At 38.5% G+C, this 11,553-nt stretch overlaps 1 pseudogene; it reads right to left on the minus strand.

Moving 5' to 3' along the window:
- Nucleotides 1–10,782: 10,782 nt before the first annotated feature.
- Nucleotides 10,783–10,937, minus strand: LOC122228888 (annotated as a pseudogene).
- Between the last annotated feature and the right edge of the window lie 616 nt (nucleotides 10,938–11,553).

The raw sequence follows: 11,553 nt of genomic DNA on the forward strand, positions 1-11,553 counted from the left end.
ACCAGACACATAGCAATGAACAAAACATCTTTGCTGTCGTAAAGCTAACTTTCCATGAGCTGCTTGACAAGTTAGCCTCAGGTAGCCCTAACTCACCCTTTGAAATGAGTATTCCTTCTAAGAGCCTATCACAAAATTTTATATTTTTTTGCCAAGTGAAAAAAAGGGATATTGTGAACTGTGCTCTGTCTAATGTGTCTGTCTGATGCAATCTTCAGCAATTCCAATTAGTTTCTTCTTCCTATGTTAGAATCGAATTACAACTCATATTGCTTAATTCTTCCCTCTGACTCTGGTGGATTCTGCAATATGCCCGTAATCCTTTATAGGCCCAACTGCAGGGGCGAAGACCCGTTTCTACTCGGAACCTGGGGTCTGTGCTTGAACTTGTTCTGTATCGCTCCTCTAACTGGCAACCGTGCCTATCTGTGAGGTGCCGATTTGCACATGGTGCTGGCTGGCTTTGTTTCTGAAAGGAATAATGTGCATGGCTGGTCTCCAGTGATGTGTGGGGACTGCCATTTGGGGGCGTATAACACTCTATTTTCCATCCTGCTTAGAATTCTGAGGCTCAATGTCCAACATCTGTCATCGTTCACTTTGGAATTTTAAATTGTCTTTTTTTATGATTATAACAGTAATAATATTTATTATTAAAATAAAGTATAATGAAGAAAATAAAAATATCCCATAATCCTATGACTCTGAGTTAACCATTATCAACCTCCTCTTTTGCATATATTTTGTAACATACGCAGTTTTGTATTCTGTTTTTGTTCTCAGCAGTATATTGTGGGAATATCCGGGATGTTACTGAAAATCTCTTAAGATATCATTTAATGGCTGCATAATCTTTAATTGTGTAGCTTTACCATAATTTATTTAGCCATGCCTTATTGTTGGACACAGTTTCTAATTTATTACTCTTTTACAATATTGTGAGTAATAGACTCATTGTACATTTCAAATACCTACCTGAAGTAAGTTCATAAGAAAAATTTCGAGAAGTAAAGTTACTGGATTAAATGACATGAACATTTTAAGGCTCCTCATACATATCACCTGATTATTGTCTAGAATGACTCAGAAACTGTACTTGCACTCGAATCATGTACCCATGATTTAGAAAAATCTGTCACTGTGTTAGGCAAAAGAAGTATCTCATTATTGTCTTATTTTCCAGTTGTTAGAATTCTAGTGAGATTGAATATGTGTTTCACATGCTTTGTCGCCATTTGTTTTTTTTTATTCTGGATATTGTCTCTGCTTCTTTATCTATTTTTCTCTTGATGTGTAATACACTGATAATGGCCTTCCAAGGATGTCCATAATCTAATTTACAAAATGTATGGGTATGTTATCTTACACGGCAAAAGGAATGTTTGATGATATGATTAAATTAATGGCCCTGAGCTGGGCAGAGTATTTTGGATTATCCAGGTAGGAGACAAAGGATTGGAGTCAAAGTAGGCATGATCATGGAAGAAGAGGTCAGCAAAAAAGAGAAACTTGAAGATATCACATTGCAGGCTTTGAAAGTGGACGTAGGGGCCATGAGACAAAGAATGCAGGTGGCCTCCAGAAGCTGGAAAAGGCAGAGAAGGGGTTCTCTTCTAGAGACTCTAGAAAGAATGAGCTCTTAGGACATCTTGACTTCAGCCCAGTGAAACTGACTTTGGACGTCTGGCCTCCAGAAACGTAAGAAAATAAATTTGGGTTATTTTCAGCTACTAAGTTTGCAGTAGTCTGTTGGAGCAGCAGGGAAGGAATACATAGTGTGTTCTCATTTTTCTTATTGATATGTAAATTCTCTTTTATACAATAAAGTTCTTAACTTGTCATATATGTTACAAATATTTTTCCCAGGGTGCAGTTTGCTTGTAAATATTTTTATAGTATTTTCTGATAGAGTTTTGTTCTTAACTTTTAAAATATTATTGATGTTACATAGGATAAGCTTTATTTCAGTGGTATACAAATTTTAAAAATTATGCAGTCAAATCTATGTATCTTTTCCTGGGTGATATATTCTATTGCTTTTAAATCAGTTTTATATTCACCAATGTTACCTCCAGCATTTTTATGGTATGTGATTTTTCATTTATCATTCTTCATTAAGTTTTTATATATTTTTCATCCTATTTCAGGGCTATCTTGACTGTTTCATTAATCTGTCAAGTTCTGTGCTATTACCACACCATCTAAATTATTGTAGTTTCATAAAAGTTTTTATATCTAGTAAGCCAAGTACTCATTCATTACTCTTTTTCTTAACATTTTTTTAAAGCTGGTCTCAACATGTCACTTTTCAAGATGACTCTTAGAATCGTTTAGACAAGTTAAAAAATTTCATGGGTGTTTGGATTTGAAGTTTGCAATAAATCTGTAAATTAATTTGGAAAGAACAGCATGCTGCTAATGCCTCCGTAAGCTCTTATCAGGGAAGAACATGCTATTTTTTTAATCTATAAAAATAAAAATATATATATATGCATATTAATGTTTATTTATATTTGAGAGAGAGAGACAGAGAAAGAGAGTGTGAGCACTGCAGTGGCAGAGAGAGAGGGAGACACAGAATCTGAAGCAGGCTCCAGGCTCTGAGCTGTCAGCACAGAGCCCTACGTGGGTCTTGAATTCACAAACCTGGAGATCATGACCTGAGCTGAAGTTGGAAGCTGAACCGACTGAGCCACCCAGGCGCCTTAAAAATATATATTGGTATACAGTATTATAGATTTATTGATGTAATCTTAGATGTTATTCAATAAGATTAGTTTTAGGCATTTTGTATGTTTTGTTACTATGGGAATTGGAATGTTTTCCCACAGTATTTACTAACTAATTTTAGCTGATGTCTTGGAAAGCTCTCTATTTTTGTATACATATCTTCAGCTTTGCTGAACTTTACTAATTATGACTCTTTCAGTTGATTCTCTTTGGGTTTTTATGTATATAATTGTATCACAGGCAAATGCTGCTGATTTTATCTCCTACATCCTAAAAGTTTACCTTTTTTTGATTTCAAATTTTTGAAGTATTAACTAGAACTTCCAGATCTGTGTCCAGTGTTCACAGTAACATGGTGTGTCTTCATTTTATTCATCTTCTAACCTTAATGTCTCAAGTAGTTCAAATTTAGTGTGGCTCTGGCTATTAGCTTAAGAATGGCCTTCTTTTTCATGATAAGGACCTATTCCCTTTCTTGGTTACAACATGGATTTAAATTTCTGAGTGTTCATTTTTCTAACTGGATCTATTGAACTAATATATTAGATGAGTTGTTTACTGCAGAATAAACTCGATTTGTGTTTCTAGGATATGCTATGTTGCTTATTGGACATTCTTTGTATTATACTATAGACTTTAGTTGACTAGATGGTTTGTTGGTTAGGATTATTGGAATCTAAAGTTACAAATGAGACAAGGCTGCGGTTTTAATATGTTCCTCGATCAGATTTTGGCACGGGGGCAGCAGATAGCTTTCCAAAAGTATTGTTGGTGTATTACAGTTTTTTTTCCTATTTCCTGAAGCATATATTGCATAAGGATTTGAAAGACGTCACCCATAAAACTAACTGCTCTGGATCACTTTGGAGGTAAATTTTTTAAAGTTGTTCCATAATCTTTTATGATTTCCTCTAACCGAGTTTCTTCTACATTAGTCATTTTCAGTAACTTATATTGCTTTTCACAGAATTGTCCTTTCATGGAGATCTCAATGAATTGGGCTTCCAAAGAATGATTTGGATGACCGTGTTCAGTTCTCCCAAGGTGGCGCATAATGTCTACCATTCCAGATGCCAAGGAGAGAAGTGAATTTATTATCGGCATTGGATGCCTTACAGCTTAATTCTTTCCTGGAAACTGGTTGAAAAGGGCTGGAATAGAGTTAACATAACACATTAAAATAACTGTAAGAACCTCCTCATCTGTTTTTACAGTCTATCTCTCCTTCTTATATTTACTTACATGTGGATTAAATCTTTTTAGATTTGTTTTAATTTTTTTCCCCAAAGAGCCAGCTCTTGGATTTTATTTATGATTTTAATATGATTCTGCTTATTAATTTGGTCATATATGCTTTCAGCCTTACTGTTTCCTTTCATCAGATTTTATTAGGTTTCTTTTGTTGGACTCTTCTTAATGATTTGATTTGAGTAGCTAACTCATTTCAAAGGGGATAATAAGAACACTGGAGCTGAATGGCTAAGGTGAAGGATGAGGCAGGGATAGGTAGAGATCTCAGCTCCAAAGGCTGTTATAGTTAGGATAAGGGTGGGCCATCAATGCAAAAACAGAGACTTTATTTTGAATAGCTATCACTGGGTGTTAGTGGCTTGTAGAGCTAGGAAAACGTTATATACTCTGTGGACAGTTTTACTCTACAGTCTGCCCAGAATGCACTGTCTTGTAAAGACAATCTGTGCTGATTAACTCATTCCTTGGTTATAAGATCTTTGTGGAGGGTCCACCATGAATGCTACATGTGGAGCGCTGTCCAAGGGGCAATGCGAAACACACAACAGGAGCTGTGCCACTTTTGAGCATGTCGTTGCAAAAGCAAACTAAGTTTGTAGGTAGCCATTCAAAGGAGAAAGATCATAGTCAGGATCTGGAATACACAGAGAAGACGTTCTGAAATGGCAGAAGGTAAGCTGGGTCTGAAAGGAGGAAAAGGTGAAGGGGTCAGCAATAAACTTCACTAATTTGGAGTGCAGTGTGGAGAGAGCATAACGGCGATGAGAGTGTAGATTGTGGATAAGTAGAGAATGTGTTGATCATTTCCCCCAGCATGTCAGGCTTATGGAGAACCTTCATAAGGCAGCACAGTTGGTTCCTTAGTGCAGTAAATGATGGAGGAGCCATTGAAGCTTCTTGAAGAAGGAGTGCCTGGTGAAAGCATCCTTTTCACGCGGTCAGGTTGGCAGTAGTATTCAGGCGGGATTGAATCTGAAAATCAGGGAAGAAGTCATAGGTGTTTAGGTATGTGAATTTAGTGACTGATAGAATACCAAATGAAAGGGTGGTCCTGAGAGGTGACAGATGGAAAATCAGAGAAAGACAGGGAAAGACTAAAGACGTCTCTCAGTATTGGTTCTCCAATATTTGAGACAGGATGGTCACACAGGGACCCTATTTGAGAAGTAATGTGATGTATACTGGAATTTTAGACTTCTTGAGTTTGAGGGTATGGCTGGACATCCACTCAGAGAGTGGCTGTGGTTGGCTGGGGTGCAGAGCAGTAGGGGATATAGAGGTTTGGGACCAGAACAATGGACTTGGATGAACCTATGAGGAAGTTAACTGCAGATACAGAAGAGCAGAGGACAGGGGCCTATGGAGCTCCAGCAGAGTTTTAGAGATGATTGGAGAATAAATTCAAAGCATGTAAGCGACAACGGAGATGGGAAGTGGTATCTGGGAATCGAAGCCAGTAGGTATAAAACGGCACGTTGGATTAGTTGGGCAGCAAAAAGAGAAACATGTGCTGCTTGAAAGAAGGAAAACAGGGTTAATGAACAATAACACGAATGCCGGTAACGATAATGACGGTAATGCTAGGAAAGTTTTTGTTTAGTATAAACATTGGATTATGCTTGAAAGTGTGTAGGAAAAGGCAAAAAGAAGTTATACAGGGAAAGAGGTTTCAGTAGAGGGGCAAATTTTAGGCTTTCTCTGAAAAATATTAACTATACTGACCTATGTACATTCATCAAATTGAACAGAATATAGTTGTTAGGAGAGGTTCAGATCAATTAAACTAGATGGAGCCTACTCTCAGAATGATATGTTCAAGTCAGAATAAAGCGCTATTCATATTAGTTAGCATATAATATCCAAGAGCAAAGGAATTGCCAATTGATGACAAATATGAACCAAGTTCATGCTAAGAAATTGTAGGGTAGTTAAAATCCAGGGTTAATCTGTTCTCAAGAATAACTGGATGGTTTTATCAATGTTGCTGTTTGGCCCTTCAATAAATGGAATCTACGTGTCTTTGAAGTTTATAAATCAAAGTGACTTTGATATGAGCTGCTTTGGAATAATTGAAAAAATACTGGCTTTTTTTCATTTTTCTTTTCTCTTGAGTTGTTACTGAAATTTGCATACTTCTCTCAGAGTAATAAAATTTCATCTAAAGTTCAAGGCAGCCACTTACACTTTGTTAAACTCTTAAGTTTAAGAAAATATTTCTCAGAGTGGTGATATACTTGTGGCTGAAAACTACAAGAAAATAACCGGGTACATAGTGTTTTCTTTCCTTTCCTTCTTTCCCTTTTCTTGTTTTCTTTCTTTCTTTTTTTAAGAGAGAAGGAGTAGAAAACCCTGGAGAAACAAAGTAGAAAAGCATTTTTATTTCTGATCAAAGAGAAAAAGATAAAGATGTACATGTCAAGTGTGATTTAAAAGACCTTGCCCTTGCTTATGCTGAAGAGGAGGGAAGCAGGCGAGGAGCTGGGGGATTGAAGTTAGAAGCAAGGCCAGGGTGCTTGGAAATGGGGTCATCCCGCGGGAGGCCAGCGCAAAGATCAGAGTGTGTGGGGGTGTCTAGATGAAAATGGAGAAGGGCTGGCGAGGAAGAAAGAGATGGGACCTAGGAAAAGTCCGCAGGAGCCCCCTAAACTAGTTTGACTGTGTTCTTTTGTATGAAACCCCCGCTTCTGAAGCCCAAGGCCTCACCTTTAGGGCTGCTAGTCTGTTAAAGGGCTAAAGACCCACCAGGCCGAAGTCAGCGTCTCTCTGCAGTTGCCAAAGAAACATTCTTTCTTCAGGTCGAAATGTAGTTTCTCTAAGACACAGTATTATATTTTTTCTCCAAAAACCTTTCTTATTAAGCTTAAGTTTGCTCTCCCTTCTGGAAAAAGGCCCTACAGAAGAGAATGATATCACTGGGCTCTGTGCATATTCACAGACTCTTCCTATGCTGCTGGAAAGTTGGTCAGAGTAAAACTGGAGACGGGGGGAGGGAACCTGAGGTATATGTGCTGCTCCCCTGCTTCTGGGATGTTCTCAAGCGAATCGTGGTGCTGAGATTTGCTGCCCAGGGTGGTTCCGATGGTGTCTTGAGTCAGAAGGGAAAGACGTTTTCTATAGAGAACTTTCTTCGGTGGATTTAGCAAATCCATTATCCTATCAAAAGAGTTTGGTTTGCTTCACATGAACAGGATATTTTGGGAAAAAAAGAACAACCTGGAGAGGAAGGACAGTGAACTTGTTAGGGGTATGGACTCTGGAGCCAGGTTGACTAGATTCACATCCCAGAGCCACTGGTGGCCAGCTAGGTGATCTTGGGCAGGGGCTGAACCTTTCGGTGCCTCATTTCTTCATCCACTAAATGGAGATGATGGTAATGTGACAATATCTATCTAGCGATGTAGCACATGATGATAATACTAAAACAATAATGACAGTAATAATACAAGGTTGTACTGATAAAATTAGTTGGTATATGTAAAGGGCTTAGAACTCCCCTTGGCACATATGAAGTACTTCGTAATTTATCTTTAAAAATTTTCATGCTTTTAAAGATTCTATTTTTTTATTTTATTAAAAAAAATTTTTTTAACCTTTATTTATTATCGAGAGACAGAGAGAGAGAGAGCATGAGCAGGGGAGGGGCCGAGAGATGGGGAGACACAGAATCCGAAGCAGGCTCCAGGCTCTGAGCTGTCAGTACAGAGCCCGATGCCGGGCTTGAACTCAGGGACCGTGAGATCATGACCTGAGCCGAAGTCGAGTGCCCAACCGACGGAGCCACCCAGGCACCCCTAAAGATTTTATTTTTAAGTAATGTCTACACCCGATGTGGGGCTCAAACTCATAACCCCAAGATCAAGAGTCACAGGCTCTACCCACTGAGCCAGCCAGGTGCCCCACTTTGTAATTTAGTTGTTGTTATTAGTAAATGATGAATTCAGTGTTGGAGACTGATCCAATATCTTATGTTTTCTGTAACATGTGGGTTATAGTTTGAGGTCAAAGTTATCTATAAAGTTTCCTTCCTCCCCGATATTTCCCTTGTTTTATAGAAACCAACTCATACTTCTCCTGCTTGAAAATGGCAATAATGTTGTTTACTTACCATCTGGATATTGCGTTCCATATTTTTGTTCTCGTGCCAAGATAAAATGCAGATCTTTGACTGACTACTTCAATATAGCTCAGTTGATTTAGTTCAGTGAATTGCTATTGGCTCCATCCACTGAGACAGCTCTGTGAGTTTTTTCTTTTTTATTTTTTTAAATGACATTTGAATGAGTCATTTGCTAATTTTTTTTTAAAAAGGAATTTCTTTTTTGGAACTAGAACACAAAAGCTTCCTGGCTTCTAAGCACTCAAAATTACAAATAAGGTGACTAAAGTCAATGATAGAAAAATGTGGAGGGAATTATTTATACTCTCAATCTTCCAAGAAAATGCTGAGGAGGGCCCATTTGCTTGAAAAGGAACTTGGTGATTGGGTTTCTTTTCCATTTCTCATAGTATGTTTCTAGTGGTAGGAATTCACGGATACGTTATCAATTTGTTCAATTTATTTTTTCTAAAACCTGTATTGGGTGTCTACTTCATGGAAGGCAAAACAGTGTCCTAGGTGCCAGGGTGCAAAAATAGATTAAACAGGATTCTGGGCCTTCGGGAGCTCGCCATTTTGTGGAAGGGATAAGACGACATAAGGATAATTCGAATATATGACAATTTCCTAAATGGCATATCAGAAAGAGTCCCACAAAGATTTGGAGGAGAGAAGCAGCAAAGTTAGCACCATTTTCATGAATTAAATAATATTTGAGTTGGATATTGAAGGACAGGTAGAATTTAGACAATAAGAGAAATTGGCAAAGGTAAAATGGAGAGATGGGAAAGAGTAGGAGACATTTTTAGGGAGAAAACATATTATCCAGCACCCCAGGGCTGCTCTAGACCCTGAAGATAAAAGCTGAATGAGCTGATGGGTGGCCAAGCTCAATGGAACATGCACAGCTAGTGGGTAGAAACAGAATGTATCTAAGTAAACGAATGAGGTAATCTAACGGGAGAGATTCTATACAATCAAAATAAAATAATAAAATGACAAGTGACAGTGTTGGGAGGAGAAGTTACTTTTGAGGGGGTCGGGCAGGAAGGCTTCTCTGAAGAGGGGAAATTTGATGTGAGACCAGAATAATGAAAAGCCTTTTGAAGGCCTAGGGAGGCTTGTTTGATGAACACAAAGGCCAGAGTGGCTAAAGAGTCATGACCAGTGGTGAAGAACACTAAGGCTGCTGTGTGGAGAAGGACTGTGGAGTATGGGGGGGGTCAGGACGGAAAGGAGAGAAATCTCTGGGAGTTTATTGCAGCAAACAGGCAGCAGATGATGTGGCCTCAGACTGGGGAGGCAGTGGGGAGATGCGAGCTAATTCTGGAAAGACAGGGAGTCACAGAGTGCAGGGCTTCACATTCTCTCAGTCTGAGAATTTGAAATTTATTCTGGAGGTAACAGAAGAGTGAAATTATTTATGGATTTAGAATTTTCCAGTGGCTATGCTTTGATCTGTTTTTTTCCTGTGGAAGATACTTTTTTTTTTTTTTTTAACACACCTTTGGTAATTGATTAGTACCTTACATAATGAGCACTCTGCGGTACCCTAGTGATTTGACAGATAAGTGCCTCTTAGAAAGTTGTCCACTTTATAACTACCGTGGAATCAGATCTTGGGAACATCTTCAGATACACAGAATAGAGACACAGATTTTTTTTTTTTTTTTTTAGCATAATGAGTCTACATTATAATATTAAGAGTGGTTGATAATAACAAAAGAAAGTTTTGTTGTTCACATAGATGCTCTGGTCTGAGAAGCAGGGATGCCCAAGAAAAAGGTTTATAAGACCACAGGAAATGTAAATAGTGGGGAGCTTTGAGGAACAGGGAAAACTAAAAAGCTTATCTCCACCTAAAAGCGAGCAGTCATTCCTCAACTGCGGCATTGTGGATATTCTGGGTTTCTTTAAGGGAAGAATCTGAAAATTTCCTAATTTTAAAAAGATAGAAATTAATTAAAAGAAATTCCTACACTGCGCAGTCCAAAGTGAAATGTATTTGTAGGTTTGTTTCAGGCTGGGGGTGGGCATACTTTGTAACTTCCTAAGTGAAGTCTCCTCCAAGGTCCATTAAACAGCTCTGCTCTGGCTCATCCACGGTGCAGCTAGAAACAAAACTCAGTACTTTGAAAACTGACACCTGATGGGGAGGAAATAGAGGAAAAAAAGCCTGTGTGTGTGGTGGGAGAGGCTGAACGCGAAGAGGAAGCGGAAGAGTAAAGGGATGCTCAGTGAGGCGGCCGGTGTGGTCTGATGGCAACAGCTGGGAGAAACAAAGAAACATCCTGCGTGCCATCATCGGTACCCCATGAGTGTTTGTGATCATAGGACAGTTAAGACTATTTCCTTTGTAGCTACAGACTGTACCTGCATGTCTTTCCAGACTCTGTAGGGCTTACGGAATCTTGAAGTAACCTAGACCCTTAGCATCTGTGACTTCATTTTCAATAATTATCGATATAAGCTTATTTTCATTCTTAAAATTAGTATCCCATTTAAAGTTTCTTGTTCAGTTAAACTAGCCTTCCCATTAGCCCTCTGGGCCACCCCAATTCTTAGTGACCTTCCCATTAGCTGAGTATACAGTCCTAATTATGGAGCATACCTAGAAATCAATCAGTCTGATGCTCTTTTGTGACCTCTTTGCTTTGTTGTTATATTTGACAACAATGAATTCACTTTTTTTGCATGGATTTGTCTTGTCTTCCCAAATACTGAGTAATTTTGAAGGTTGAAGATCTCAGCTTATCTTTCTTATACCCACCAGAGAGTTTAATATGGTACTTTTTTCAATTAGCAATAATCGCGCCTCGGATAAACCTCATTGGCTATGATACTGCCACTGAGCAAAGCTTAATATGGTACTTTTTTATCCAAAAATGTTTCTTATGTACAAGGTAACAAAATAGTGAGGTGAAGAGCAGAAAATCACACTTTAGTCAACCATACTGTCTATATGAGATAAGAAAAACTCCTTTGGTTATTTCATCACCACCGCCCCCCCCCCCCCCCCCCGCCAGGTTTGAGAATTGATTTTTTAAAAACGTCCTTGATGACTATTTTGTCATTGCACAGGCATGGCTTTTGTGTTATGGAGCCCAAAAGTAACTCTATCCAAAGCAGAAGATGGTAACAGTTCATAAACCTGGAATTTACCCGCGCCATTTAATTAGAACTTTTAATTTGATGAGAACTTTTGTTTTGTTTTGGCCAACCAATATTTAGAATTGGGACCGCTTTGTGGCTCTGTCTACCATGGTTACAGCATCACCATGTGGATCAAGGATCACGAAAGAAAGGCATAGCCAAGGAAATCTGTGATTGCAGAACTCATTAAAGAAAAGGAACATTGTCTTTCCCCACATTATGTTGCTGGCTAAAAAAGAATTGCCTCGCAATCTGGTTAAAGAAGCTATAAAAAACTTTAGTGGGTATTTGCAGCTAAATCTTAATACGACGTGGAAAACAGT

This window comes from Panthera leo, chromosome C1 (genome assembly GCF_018350215.1).
Source record: "Panthera leo isolate Ple1 chromosome C1, P.leo_Ple1_pat1.1, whole genome shotgun sequence".
Lineage (NCBI taxonomy): Eukaryota > Metazoa > Chordata > Mammalia > Carnivora > Felidae > Panthera > Panthera leo.